The following is a 16121-nucleotide window of genomic DNA, read 5'->3' on the forward strand; positions in this document are numbered from 1 at the left end:
TTTCAAAGGATGAGATAAAGGAAATATAATACAAATTTTACAAGTCAAAATAATTCATAATTCACTTTACAACTTCAATGTACAATTTTAATTTACAACTGCTCAAATAATTTACATACATATTATTACATGCATACATCAAAACCTATGTACATGGGTATATCTATAATATACCTGGAGCTGATCTGAATGTATCTTCAAGGAAGTTTAATCACTGCTCTATGCTCTTCTTACCTGCGACAGCATACAAAGCTATCGCTGAGTGGTGAACTCAGTGGTGCACAACCATAATTTAAAACATAGTACAATATACATTGACAAAATTTACAGTAAATAAATTGGGAATCTGAATACTCATCAAATTTCGAAACTCAAAATATTCGTTGCCAATAATTTAAATCATTTGTATAAATGACTTTGATCACAAAATTCAATTTATCAAATCATGACTAACCATTTAAGTAATTCAACAAAGTCAATTATACATAAACCATAATTGAAATCACAATTTCTTACCATTCAGAAGCCATTCTGTATCTCAAAAATCATTATGTATTTCAAAAATCATACTGTATCTCAAAAATCATACTGTATCTCAAAACTCATTCTTTATCTCAAAAATCATTCTTTATCTCAAAAATCATTCTTTATCTCACTAACCATGCAAGACTAATCCGAAAGGGCCATATTCGATGTGATTCTAACTCCCTATGGTCGGGGAGGTCGAATCAGATTCTAACTCCCTATGGTCGGGGAGGTCGAATCATCGTGCACAGTACCATCACAATAATGAATCTTCCGCAAGGGCCATAACGATAAAATAAACTTAGATCTAACCTCAAATCAGAGGAAAATCTAAGCCTGTGCACGTACCATGGTAATCAAAACACAACTAACTCCATTGTCTTCTCAACAAATGAGAGAGACGGGTAATAACCTAGTCAAGCATCTATAGTGAGATATAAAACAATATCACAATCCATTTAGTGAGCATAAATCACAATACAATTCGATTCAAAGTCATTTTCAATATCCAATAAAGTTTTATGCTCATCACAATTCAAATCATACAATTGCATTTTTCCATGAAAATTGCCATCACAATTCAAAACATGTTCTATTACAATTTTCTAAAACATAATTTATTCAATCCATAACAATGCTTAATACTTGTGGAAATACCATTTCACAAAGCTAAATTCATACCTACTATAACAATTTCAATAATCATTGAATTAAATCCAATGCTTGTTAAACATAATACATAAGAAAAATATGTCATTTAATCATATGAAATATTCAAAACAAAATCAGTTAAAAACTAGTTGTGCACAAACCTCTGATGACTATCTCCTGGTCTGGACTCAGTGTTTCCTTCCCTTTCCCTGAGTCTTTACTAACTGAGAAACACAATTTAAAGTGTTTCAGTACTAAATTAAATTGTCTTTATCGATAATGCTTGTTAAGTGGTTCACTGAAATCTATTATTTGCTTAATCACCTAATATACCGACCCTCAATATTTTCTAGGTAAATTAGGTTTTGGTGTCCTTAATATGTCACATTCGATAATGTTTTAGGATTGGTACGTGTTACCAAACTCAATTCTATGTATATTGCGTTTTCTTGCATTTCATTGCAAATTGCTGGATTTCGGGATACTAGTTTGACCTAGCCGGACGACCTAGTTCCCTCGGTTTTCGGGTTTCGGTCAAAACTACAAACTTGTAGATCTATGTCTTATGGACCGCGGTGCAAAATTTTAGGCCATTCCGAGTTAAAGAGACCGAGTTATGGTCATTATACTATTGCTGGTCAAATGGCATCAAATTAGGTCAATTTTAGGTCAATTTGGTCAACTTTGGTTCGGCTAGTTTTTGGACCCGAACTTGTGCAAGCTTTTTGACTTGCTTCTGGTCATTTCTGGGTTTCAGTGTCTTCATAAGACTTGTAGGTATGGGTCTTAACTATTCATGGTTAAAATTTCAGGTCAATTGGACCTGTTTTGAGTGAGTTATGGCCTAAATACTCACTGCTGCCCAATTGGTCATTTTTCAGGTCCTAATTGTACCTAATCCGAATTGGTCATTTTCTTAGGTCACCTTGCAAGCAGAATTTTGGTATGCTTTCTCAATGAAAGTTGGCACATTTTGTGCCTAGTTCCACCTCCAATTGGTCTCATACCAATTGAGGTTACACATTTAAACTTATTGGCTAAAATGTACACTGCCCTTAGTTACCTTGCTTAAACACACATCAATCACACACTTACCTTGCTATATGTTTACTTCCCTACCAAATCTGTTTTGGTACATTACCAAAAACATATTCCACTTTACATTAACATCACTTTAGGCAGATTACAATTATCCTCAACACACCAATTATAATTCTAATTTCCAAAGTCCAAATACAATTACATACACACCTAACCATTACAAATTTTTACATACACTTTACACAATAATTTCATATACATATCCATCTATCCTTAATGCCACAATTCTGCCCATATCTTCATGAACACATATACTTATCCAAGAGTTCCAAGGCTGCCAAAAACTTCCTCAACACCAAGTTTTCCACAATTCATCAATTTTCCATCCAAGTGCAAAAATCACCATATATATATGAAGTAATTCACTAGGATATTAAATCACCATAACCAATATAATTCTCATCAATTATATGCACAATTATCTCATCAAATACATGACTACATGGCTGTCCAAAATGAACACAACAATAACTCTTCAAACTCAAAAATTTTCTTCACAAATCCAACACCCATAACATGCACACAAAATTTAACAAAGCTATCTTCAAAAATGCTAACTTACCTTATGGTTGGAGCTTGCTAAACCTTGATTAAATTTCTTAAATTTGGTATCAAACTCTTCCTTGTGATGTGTAGACAAATTTTCATGAAGGGACCTAAGTGATTGAAGGTGAAATGGAAGGGTTAGATGAAGCTTTAAGGAAACGTCAATGGTGGACTTCTCTTCTTCTCAATTCGGCTGGTTTTATGGAAATGGAGAAGATGAACTTTCTGCTGGGATAATGGAAGTACAGCTGCCCCATTATGTGTCTATTATATTCCTTTAGTGGCCCACTCACTCAATTATAACTATATAATAAGCTTACATGTTTTATTTACACATTTTTCACTCCATTTTGGCTATTTGTATTAGGTACCCTCAAATTAATTTTTCATTTCATTTTCTAAGTGTAATATTATTTATTTTTAATGGACATTTAGGTCAAAAGATAATTCGGGATGTCAAATGACCATAATGCCCCTGTTCGGGTTGCATTCCCGATTTTTCTGAACAATCGGTTTTGTCTGTTTTTCGATTTCTCACTTTTCTTTGTACTAATTATTTAATTTTTCTTTGATCTTCTAATGAGATTTATTCTTCAATAAGGGTCTATTTAAGTCCTAAAAATGTTTTCCAGGGTTCCCCGCAGTCCAGGACTAGTCAACGGTCCATGTCGTGACTTCCCGGTGCGGTCACCCATCGCTAGGATTCCCGGCTCGCTTAACTTGATCACATTTCTTTGCTATTATTTTTCCTTTGTTTTTATTGTATTTTCTTTTCTTGTATTTCATTATTTTATGTCTCCTCACTCATATTGAAGTGTAGTTCTAGGCATCCTAGCTGTCCGGACAGCACTGGTCACCAGAACAGCAGAACGCACTACCGAACTTAGGGGTGTTACATATGTGGAGTCTGATTATCAACTTCTTTCCCACTCCACAACAGTATCGCACTCGCATTTTCTCTAGGATTTATGACCATTTGTGATGGGAGCTTTCCAGAACCTTGACCTTCCAGCTTACACACAGATGAGGCTAATTGACCAATCTGCCTCTCTATGTTTTGAATGCTATTTCTGGTCTCCTGTTGAAACTGTTGTGTATTGTTAGCCAAAGCCTTAACAATTTCATCAAGTGATATACCTTGATTTGAGGGAGGCGGAGGTGGTTGATTCACTTGTCTCTGTTGCTAGTATTGATTTTGCACCGGTTGATTCCCATAACTCAGATTAGGATGATCTCTCCATCATGGATTATAAATATTGGAAAAGGGACCATACCTGTGTTGTGGCTGTCCATAATTTCCAACTGCATTAACATGTTGCATTGATTCATCCTCTTGTAATGCAGGACACATGTCAGTAGCATGATCCGAACCCGAACAAATCCCACATACCTTAACAGTTTGCATTTTCTCTACAGCCAATTGCCTCACCAAAGAAGTTAAATCAGAAATCTGTTTCTCAAGGTTAGATGTACTTACCTCATTAACCTTCATAGGTGAAGGAGCAGAAGCGTGAAAAACACAATTTTATACCATTGAATTCAAAAATTTTCACCTAAGGCCACATGCATCGTGTAAGATTTATTTTTATCTATTTGATTTCAATGATAAACAACATATTAAAACTCTTTTAATATGTTTTTGGATCTGTATTGCCATTTAAGATTTTAAAATTAATCAGATTAATTTTAGAACCCTAGATTAGATCAAGAACAAATACACTAATCTCTTGATGCACTGCAGTGTATTTATGCCGTTCAGATGTGTCTTCAGGACACCAGATGTTGTCCCTCTAGCTTGTCCACACCAAGAACACCTATGGCAGCCCATGAATAGCTTCTAAAGCTTTTTCTATTAATTAGAAAATCAAGTTCTGCCTTTTAAGAGATTAAAGATGTAAACAGGACACTAGAAACGATTTCTAGTATTTTTAATTCAAGAGATTGTTTGCTAATCTCTTGGAATAGATGAGAGATGAAGAAGAAGAGAAGGAGAGCTTCAAAGTGGCAGCACAAAGGAGCAGCAGCTGCTAGTTGTGTTGTTTTCTTTTCATAACAACACTTATATAGCTAGGTCAACACATTAAACCCTTGCCACATGTCACCCTCTGATTGGTTCTAGGTTTAATTGACCCAATCACATTGTGCCAAGTGTCAAACCTATATTTAATCTTAATTTTAATCATCTTACATGATTAAAAGACATTTGGCAAGCTTATGTGTAATGCCATGTGTCACCATGTTATTATGGTGCCACATGTCACCCTGTGAAATGACCAAAATGCCCCTATGACATAATTTTGAGTTCTCAACCCAAAATAATTATTTCTCTTCTTCTAATCAATTTATATCAAATATAAATTAATTAATTAATCTCTATTAATTAATTTCTCATCAATTAAATTCATATTTAATCACTTTAAATATAAATTTAACTTATACTATACATCCAATAATCTAGATTTGGCTTCAAGTCATGCTAGGGACTTTGCAATCTAATTACAAACCAAACCTATTTAATTAATCAATTAAACTCTTTAATTAATTAATTAAATCATATTTAATTAGGTGATTACTTGTGTATGTGTATGACTTACTAGGCTCATCACTAATTGGCAATGAGACATGATATCAACTCTTAATATCATCAGAACTCTTTCTTACCATAAATGATTTCTCTAAATCATTTTATGCACCTCATAGACCATGGTTAACACCTAGCATAGCATGCCATGGCCACCCAATTAGTAATAAGGTTTACCTTAAATAAACCTATAATCATATGTTACCATGCACTAGAATCTCTTTGTTACAAAATTCCAACTCAAGCTGGAGTCATGGTTTATGTCAAACTCCATTTGCTATAATATTATGTTCTCTTTTAATTCCAGTTCTTGATTAAAAGATTTTCTCATCAGAAACTCTTTTCTGATTAAATCTATCTGTCCTGGCCAGGAACTTGAAACATCAAGAATAATTAAAAAAACATAGGATTTTATCTCTATTTACTTAGAGGAACAGATTCCATCTTGATTAACACTTACCTCCATATATAACTAGTAGGAGCCAACACATGCCCATATACCCATATACAGTACAAGTATGAAAGCAGTATCAAACTCAAACCACTTATATACAAGATAACTGTGCTATCTCAGGTCTAAAGATTATATGCACTGATATGATTTATGACAATGCACTGACAAGAGTAAACTCCATGTGCTTGTCATAAGTGTCACTGGTTCGGCCTACTTATCATTTATAAGTGCCTATCATGTTTGTCATATGGCATGAGACTCATCATTTCATCTTATTTATATCTCATATAAATAACTTGGGAACAAACATGAATACAATCTTTCTGGATAAGTCATGTCCTTATTATGAAGTATCCTCGATTGTGAACCTATTTATGATACTTTGTACTAGAAATACTGTCACTTATATTCTTAACAACTTAAAAATATAATTTCTAACAAAATATCGATGGACTTTTTCTATTACACATAAATATCTTATGTAAACGGAAAAGTGGAAATGCCTTTTATTAATAAAAACATGTACAAGATACATACTAAATGATATACTCTAGGGCATACTACTAACAATCTCCCACTAGCACTAGAGCCATTCATTACAATATTTTAGACCCATCTTCTCAAGATGTCGGTCTAGCTGAGTTTATGACATAGGCTTAGTGAATGGATCAGCTGGATTTTCAGCTGATGCTATTTTCTGCATGGCTACATCGCTTCATCCAACTATTTCTCTGATAATGTAGTAGCGCCTTTCTATGTGTTTGGATTTTTGGTGAGACCTTGGTTCCTTAGCCTGTATGACTGCTCCATTGTTGTCATAGTGTAGTGGAACTGGTGACTCAATGGAAGGAACTGTTGTAAGTTTTGTCATGAACTTTTTTATCCAAACAGCTTTCTTTGCAGCATCTAATGCAGCAATATACTCAGCCTTGGTAGTGAAATCTGTAGTCGTGCTCTGTTTGGAACTCTTCCAACTAACTGCACCTCCATTACAAATGAACACAAATCCAGAGGTAGACTTTCTATCATTGATATCTGATTGAAAATCAGAATCAATATAACCATCCAATTGCAAGTCTCCACCTCCATAGGTCAAGAATAAATCCTTAGTTCTTCTCAAGTACTTGAGGATATTCTTGACAGCTATCCAGTGTTCCAAACCTGGATTGGATTGATTCCTGCTAGTCAAACTAACAGCATACGCGATATCCGGCCTAGTACACAACATTGCATACAATAAACTTCCAATAGCCGAAGCATATGTAATCCTGGCCATCTTATCTCTTTCTTCAGGTGTCTTTGGAGACATCTCTTTAGAAAGATGGATACCATGTCTCACTGGTAACAATCCTCTATTGGAATCAAGCATGTTAAACCTCTTTAACACCTTTTTCCAAGTATAGACTTTGGGATAAACCAATTATTCTTTTCGCTCTATCTCTATAGATGCGAATACAAAGAATATATGTTGCCTCCCCTAAGTTTTTCATGGAGAATGTATTTGACAACCATACCTTTATAGTTGTCAACATACCTGTGTCATTACCCATCAACAGTATGTCATCCACATATAAGACAAGGAAAGTGATAACACTGTCACTAACCTTCTTATATACACATGGCTCATCCTCATTTTTCATAAAACCAAATGATTTAATGGCTTCATCAAAACGGATGTTCTAACTCCTCGAAGCTTGCTTCAACCCATAAATGGATCGCTTTAGCTTGCATACCTTGGAGCCATCTTGGGATTCAAAACCCTTAGGTTGTTCCATGAAAATGTTTTCTTCAATGTATTTATTGAGAAAAGCTGTTTTGACATCCATCTGCCAAATCTCATAATCATAGTATGCAGTTATTGCTAATAGAATCCTAATTGATTTAAGCATGGCAACAGGCGAGAAAGTCTCCTCATAGTCGATTCCTTGCCTTTGGCGAAACCCTTTCGCTACTAGCTTTGCCTTATAGGTCTCTACCTATCCATCAAAACCAATTTTCTTCTTGAAAACCCATTGTTCCCTATAGGTACAATACCTTCAGGTGGGTCAACAAGATCCCAAACTTGATTCTTATACATGGAATCAATTTCGGATTTCATAGCATCAATCCATTTTGAAGAGTCAATATCTAATATAGCTTCTTCATAGGTAAGTGGATCATCTCCATGATCTACATCTTCATGAGTAGACAACCATATCTCACTGGTGGGTGAGATACCCTGGTTGTTCTATGAGGAACAGCTGTAGATGTTTCATCAATGGGTGTAGGTTGACTAGATGGATCTATATCCATCTGATCTGTTGGTTGGTCAGAATTCTCCAATTCTAACTCTGTTTGCCTTCCTTTGCCTCCTTCTTGAACAAACTGTTGTTCAAGAAATGTGACATCTCTACTCACCACAACCTTTTGTGATGTAGGCAAATAAAAATAATATCCAAAACTATCTTTTGGATATCCAACAAATTGACCCTTTTCTGATCTGGTTTCCAATTTATCAGTATTCAGCTTTTTAACATAAGCTAGATAACCCTAAATCTTAACATGCTTAAGACTTGGTTTTCTTCCATGCCATATCTCATAAGGTGTGGAAGAAACTGATTTTCATGGAATCCTATGCAGAATATACAAAGCTGATTCTAATGCAAATCCCTAAAAGGAGATTGGCATATCAGTATAGCTCATCATACTACGTACCATATCCAATAGGGTACGATTTCTCCTTTTAGATACACTATTCAGCTGTGGTGTTCCTGGAGGAGTTAACTGGGAAACAATGCCATGCTCTCTCAAGTATTCATCAAATTCAGTACTCAAATATTCACCTCCACGATTTGATCGGAGAGCTTTAATACTCTTTCCTGCTTGATTTTCTACTTCAGATTTAAATTCTTTGAACTTTTCAATGGATTCATGTTTTATATTTCATCAAATACAAATACCCAAACCTTGATTTATCATCAGTAAAGGTAATAAAGTAATGAAAACCGCCTCTAGCTATTTCCTTAAATGGACCACATACATCACTATGTATTAGCTCCAAAATATTTTCAGCCCTTAGCATTTGTCCAACAAAGGGTGATCTAGTCATTTTGCCCTGAAGGCAAGATTCACCAGTTGGAGTAGGCTCAGAGCCCAATGAGGATAAAATCCCCATTTTCTCCAATTTTGCAATCCTATCTTCTACAACATGACATAACCTTAAGTGCCAAATATATTTTGAACTTGAGTTGGTTTTCACCATAGCATTGCATTCATTTAGATCACTTGCTTTCATTTTGTGTTTGTCATTATTATCTAAATAATAAAGACCATCATTCATATAACCCGAACCAACATATTTATTTTCAAAATAAATATTGAAAACATCATCTGTGAATTGAAATCCATAGCCATTTCTAGTCAAACTAGATATGGAAATGATGTTCTTAAAAGCATCAGGTACATATAAAATATTATCCGAACACAAAACATGTCCTAACATGTAAAAAGATTTAAATCCTATGGCTAAAGCTTCAACAGTTGAACCATTGCCAATCCGGATTCTAACATCTTGAGAACACAAGCTGCTACTATTTGCTAGTTCCTGCATATCATTAGAAATGTGAGAACTGGCACCGGTATCTAAAACCTAAGCTGTAGATGAACTATGAGTATCATTAGAATCTAAATAACAAGATATGGACATACCTTCTGAAGGTTTATCCTTCTTGTCCTTCAGAGAAGCAAGATACTTTGGGCAGTTCCTTTTCCAGTGCCCATCCTTTTGGCAGTGGAAACACTTTCCTTTGCCTCCATCAACTTTAGTCTTCCCTTTCTGTTTAGCTATTGTCTTAGAAGGACCAGGAATCTGAGGTTTCTTTTTCTTATTGCCCTTTTTCTTGTTGGACTTTCCAGCATAAAAAGATGCAAACAAAGCAACCTCTTTTCCTTTATTGCCCGACATATTCTTTTGGGCAATAACCAGCATGTTGAGTAAACCAACTAAGGTGCATTCCTGTTTAGTCATATGCAAATTTGTCACAAAATTCCCAAAAGACTCAGGAAGGGACTGAAGGATCAAATCCGTCTGTAGTTGGAAATCCATGTTAAAATCAAGATGTTCTAATTGCTCAATCAGCCGAATCATCTTACGGACATGATCTCAAATATTTTGTCCCTCAGACATCCTCATGCGGAATAGCTGTCTAGATATCTCATACCTACCATTCTTGCTGTGCTCACCATACAACTCTTGTAAGTGAAGGAGGATCTCACTCGCACTCTGCATGTTCTCATGCTGCTTCAGTAATTCATTACTCATGGAAGCAAGCATGTAACACTTAGCTCTCATATCATGCTCCTTCCACTTGTCCAAAGCTTCATATTCCTCTTGAGTGGCCTCTGGAGGTAAGGGACCAGGAACATTTGAATCTATAACATATCCTATATGTTCAAGGTTTAGGACAAGTTTCAAATTTCTTAGCCAATCAGAGAGATTAGGTCCTATTAACCTATTGCGATCAAGTATGCTTGCAAGGACATTGGATGGTGGTGGTTGTTCTGTGCTCATTATTATCAGAAAATTAACTGTAGAAAATAACCAGATTAATTAGTAAATGTATCAAGTAATTAACTAAAATGATTATGGTCTTTTAATCAAATTGGTCCTCCCACTAACTTAGCGAATCCTACACTTCCAAAATGAAAAACGGAAATCCTAGTTGGATGGATTTCTAGTGGGTGATTGAATTCTTATAATTCTATTGATCATCCTCAGGTACATCCATTATTGGAATTACAATAAACTATAAGTGAGTAACTCCTTGCCCATCACATTTCATGTGAGGTTCAATCCTTTACCTAGCCCCTAATGCTCAAAATCTCAGGTACATCCATTATTAACTTATCTTGCATTAGTTAAGTTGATCCCATTGAGCCAGTAATTATGCAAAAAATTTTAATGTCCTCAGGTACATCCAATATTGGCCACCAAACCATTTACATATTTACAACATCTCATGCTTAAAAATTATTCTTAAGAAAATCTCTTAAATTAATTGCATCTTATGCAATTATTTAAAATTTCTTAAAATAATTGCCCCAATGGAGGGCCCATGTTATAATTACTTTAATTATAGCATTTCCAACTTAATCATTTATTTGGAAGATTTTATGATCATCCTAATTACTATTAAGGTCTCACTTTGCACATTATCCATTTAGCATTCATATATCATATAATTGCATACATTCCCATACATCTCATGCATTCATGGATAAACAGTAAATATGGTATGATCATGGACTTTCTAAGGGATTCAATTCTGAGCCACCAAGAATTGAATCAGGACATTCCTAGGTGCATTTCATTCATTCATGTTACAAGAGTTACTGAAGGAGTATATAATCAACACTTGATCTTGAATTCCTCCCACTACTCCCACCAATGCTCTTGACCTCCTTGAACTTCTTACAATCCAATATTACATAGTAATCCTTGGCATACCAAGGCGAATTTATAAGAACTTAAATAAATGAAATTACAACCCAAAATTATTACAACCTTAATAATACATGACCAAAATAAATTAAAATAAATTAATTAATTTACAATCCCAAAGAAACATAAAAGAAATAAATCCAATCACATTGGTCTTTTATAGTCCATGATCATCCATCATGCATATCACTATTTAATAATTAAATAAAACATACATACCTAAATTAAATTGAATATCTCATATTCAACTTAAAAATCAAGATTTGAATATGATTTAAATAAATTTAAAAATTCAGATTTGAATCTCATTCAAACAAATTTTAAAATTCAGATTTGAATCACATTCAAACAACCTTAAAAATTCAGATTTGAATCACATTTAAATAATTTTTAAAAAATCAGATTTGAATCACATTCAAACAATTTTTAAAAATTCAGATCTGAATATTATTCAAACAACTTTAAAAAATTAGATTTAAATATGATTCAAACAACTTTAAAAATTCAGATTTAAATCACATTCAAACAACTTTTAAAATTCAGATTTGAATCACATTCAAACAATTTTTAAAATTCCGATTTGAATCAAAATTTAATTATGTGATTAAAATTCTAATTAAACAATTTAATTAGACATAGGATGAGCTTTTAGATCATACAACAATTGCAAATTAAAAGCCAAACCTTTGCACCACCCTTGAAGCCAAACCATGCGCACCATTGATGGTGTTCTTTAAGCATGCCGCCACACATCCATTGCAACCAGCAATGGATAAACCATCTCATGATCAAGCACACAATTAAATCATGTAGTCAATAATTTAAATGACAAATATAGTGGCTCTGATACAAATTGAAGGAGCGGAAGCGTGAAAAACACAAGTTTATACCATTGAATTCAAAAATTTTCACCTAGGGCCACATGCATCGTGCAAGATTTATTTTTATCTATTTGATTTCAATGATAAACAACATATTAAAACTCTTTTAATATGTTGTTAGATCTGTATTTGTCATTTAAGATTTTAAAAACAATCAGATTAATTTTAGAACCCTAGATTAGATCAAGAACAAATACACTAATCTCTTGATGCACTGCAGTGTATTTGTGCCTTTCCGATGCGTCTTCAGGACACCAGATGTTGTCCCTCTAGCTTGTCCACACCAAGAACACCTATGGCAGCCCTTGAATAGCTTCTAAAGCTTTTTCTATTAATTAGAAAATGAAGTTCTGCCTTTTAAGAGATTAAAGATGTAAACAGGACACTAGAAATGATTTCTAGTATTTTTAATTCAAGAGATTGTTTACTAATCTCTTGGAATAGATGAGAGATGAAGAAGAAGAGAAGGAAAGCTTCAAAGTGGCGGCACAAAGGAGCAACAGCTGCTAGTTGTGTTGTTTTCTTTTCATAACAACACTTATATAGCTAGGTCAACACATTAAACCCTTGCCACATATCACCCTCTGATTGGTTCTAGGTTTAATTGACCCAATAACATTGTGCCAAGTGTCAAACCTATATTTAATCTTAATTTTAATCATCTCACATGATTAAAAGACATTTGGTAAGCTTATGTGTAATGCCATGTGTCACCATCTCAATGTGCCACATGTCACCCTGTGAAATGACCAAAATGCCCCTGTAACTTAATTTTGAGTTCTCAATCCAAAATAATTATTTCTCTTCTTCTAATCAATTTATATCAAATATAAATTAATTAATTAATCTCTATTAATTAATTTCTCATCAATTAAATTCATATTTAAATACTTTAAATATAAATTTAACTTATACTATACATCCAATAATCTAGATTTGGTTTCAAGTCATGCTAGGGACTTTGCAATCTAATTGCAAACCAAACCTATTTAATTAATCAATTAAACTCTTTAATTAATTAATTAAATCATATTTAATTAGGTGATTACTTGTGTATATGTGTGACTTACTAGGCTCATCACTAATTGGCAATGAGACATGATATCAACTCTTAATATCATTAGAACTCTTTCTTACCATAAATGATTTCTCTAAATCATTTTATGCACCTCATAGACCATGGTTAACACCTAGCATAGCATGCCATGGCCACCCAATTAGTAATAAGGTTTACCTTAAATGAACCTATAATCATATGTTACCATGCACTAGAATCTCTCTATTACAAAAATTCCAACTCAAGCTGGAGTCATGGTTTATGTCAAACTCCATTTGCTATGAATATTATGTTCTCTTTTAATTCCAGTTCTTGATTAAAAGATTTTTCTCATCAGAAACTCTTTTTTGATTAAATCTATCTGTCCTGGCCAGGAACTTGAAACATCAAGAACAATTAAATGAACATAGGATTTTATTTCTATTTACTTAGAGGAACAGATTTCATCTTGATCAACACCTACCTCCATATATAACTAGTAAGAGCCAACACATGCCTATATATCCATACATAGTACAAGTATGAAAGCAGTATCAAACTAAAACCACTTATATACAAGATAATTGTGCTATCTCAGGTCTAAAGATTATATGCACTGATATGATTTATGACAATGCATTGACAAGAGTAAACTCCATGTGCTTGTCATAAGTGTCACTGGTTCGGCCTACTTATCATTTATAAGTGCCTATCATATTTGTCATATGGCATGAGACTTACCATTCCATCTTATTTATATCTCATATAAATAACTTGGGAACAAACATGAATATAACCTTTCTGGATAAGTCATGTCTCTATTATGAAGTATCATCGATTGTGAACCTATTTATGATACTTTGTACTAGAAATACTGTCACTCATATTCTTAACAACTTAAGAATAGAATTTCTAACAAAATATCGATGGACCTTTTCTATTACACATAAATATCTTATGTAAATGGAAAAGTGGAAATGCCTTTTATTAATAAAAACATGTACAAGATACATACTAAATGATATGCTCTAGGGCATACTACTAACAATAGGTGTGTGATCCATTCTCATTCCAAACTGCTGAGAATTTGCTGCCATGTTAGCAATCAGCCTCCTTGCTTCATCTGGTGTCTTGTCAACCAAAGCTCCTCCACTAGCAGCATCTGTCATACTGCGGTCCATTAGTAGAAGTCTCTCATAGAAATACTGAATCAAAAGCTAGTCACTTATTTGATGATGGGGACAGCTTGCACACAGTTTCTTAAATCTCTCCCAATACTCATACAAGCTCTCTCCATTGTACTATCGGATGCCATAAATTTCTTTTCTTATATTGGCAGCACGGGAAGCAGAAAAATACTTCTCCAGAAATATCTGCTTTATCCCATTCCATTAGTTGATAGATCCAGAAGGAAGGTAATACAACCAATCCTTAGCTGTGCCCTCCAGTGAGAAAGGGAAAGCTCGAAGCTTGATTTGATCCTCTCAAACTTCTTGAGGTTTCATGCTGGAACACACAACATGAAATTCCTTTAGAAGCTTATGTGGATCCTCACCTAAAAGACCATGAAACTTAGGCAACAAATCGATTAGTCCAGATTTCAACTCAAAAGCAACATTTAAAGCAGGGTATTGAATACACAAAGGCTATTGGTTTAGATCAGGAGCAGCCAACTCGTTCAAAGTCCTAGCAGCCATGGTCTCATTTTCAGAACTTGACTCTGAATCCGAATCTGAACTTATCTCCTTTGGAGATTGGACTCCTTCAGATGTACTCAGAATCTGCCTAGCTTGGTTAGCTAATTTTCTCAACCGTTTAGCTATTTTTTCTACTTCTAGATCAAAGATCAACTCACCAGATTGAGAAATTCTTGTCATAAACAAAAAGAAATCAAAGTAAAAATAGAAAAATGCCTCAAAACCCTAGAAAACAATCGAATTTGGCCTCAAGAGGGTGGGGCCAACAAATCCTATGGATTAATTGGTCTTAATCAGAGCATCGTTTCCTTTAAAATAGGTATGGGCTGCCCTCCAAATTCAACCAAAATTCTTAATGAACAGCAACACTAAACAGTAACACCATAATTAATTTTTTTTTTGAAAACCTGAAAACAGCAACACTCCATAAAACAAAGTTAATAACAAAATACCTTAACACTAAAAACACGAATTTCAATAAACTTCAGTCCCCGGCAACAGCACCAAAATTCTTGATGGGTGTTGAATCCACCAAAAATTAAATTAACTGAAATTACTAGTAATGAAATATTTTCTGCAGCAAGTGGTAAATCCAAGTCGAACCCTAGAGACTGAATTATTAAATTTTGTGCACTTGTGTGTAATGAAAAACGAAAGAAACAAAGATTGGGGGGCGAGGGGGGGGGTTTGTAACAAAAAAAAAAGAAGAAATTAGAAATTCAAAAACTAAATATGAAAATCTCAATTTAAACAAGCTTCAGTCCAAGGTAATTCACATTCCAATGCATTGATTTGATCATAGACAAAAGAAATATAATTATATCTTATTGAACACTTAACGTAGATTTACCAAATGGCTAGGTAAACCCTTGACTTCCCTATACTCATCAATTCGAGACCAACACTCTTATTGACTCTAATTATTAACTGAGTTGGTATTAAGCAATCCTCATCAAATTAATAACTACTTTAAGAAAAGGAAGTAGTTAAGCTGAACAATAATTTATGAAGCATAAATCATTTAATCCACCCTATTGTTTCCTTAGGTTATTATAAAAAACTTGGATCATAATCAATAAAACCTAATTGCTACTCATGTTCAATCTTACACAACAATTACAGATTATGAAGATGAACTAGCAATTGATCAAATCAAACAATTAACTAATA

At 33.9% G+C, this 16121-nt stretch overlaps 1 non-coding gene across 1 annotated transcript; it reads left to right on the top strand.

The window, feature by feature from the left end:
- The first annotated feature begins 14481 nt into the window (after positions 1-14481).
- On the top strand, positions 14482-14588 carry LOC131169919 (small nucleolar RNA R71). Its single transcript, XR_009140865.1, has one exon. It is a non-coding gene; the product is annotated as a small nucleolar RNA R71 (small nucleolar RNA).
- Positions 14589-16121: the final 1533 nt, after the last annotated feature.

This window comes from Hevea brasiliensis, chromosome 10 (genome assembly GCF_030052815.1).
Source record: "Hevea brasiliensis isolate MT/VB/25A 57/8 chromosome 10, ASM3005281v1, whole genome shotgun sequence".
Classification (NCBI taxonomy): Eukaryota; Viridiplantae; Streptophyta; class Magnoliopsida; order Malpighiales; family Euphorbiaceae; genus Hevea; species Hevea brasiliensis.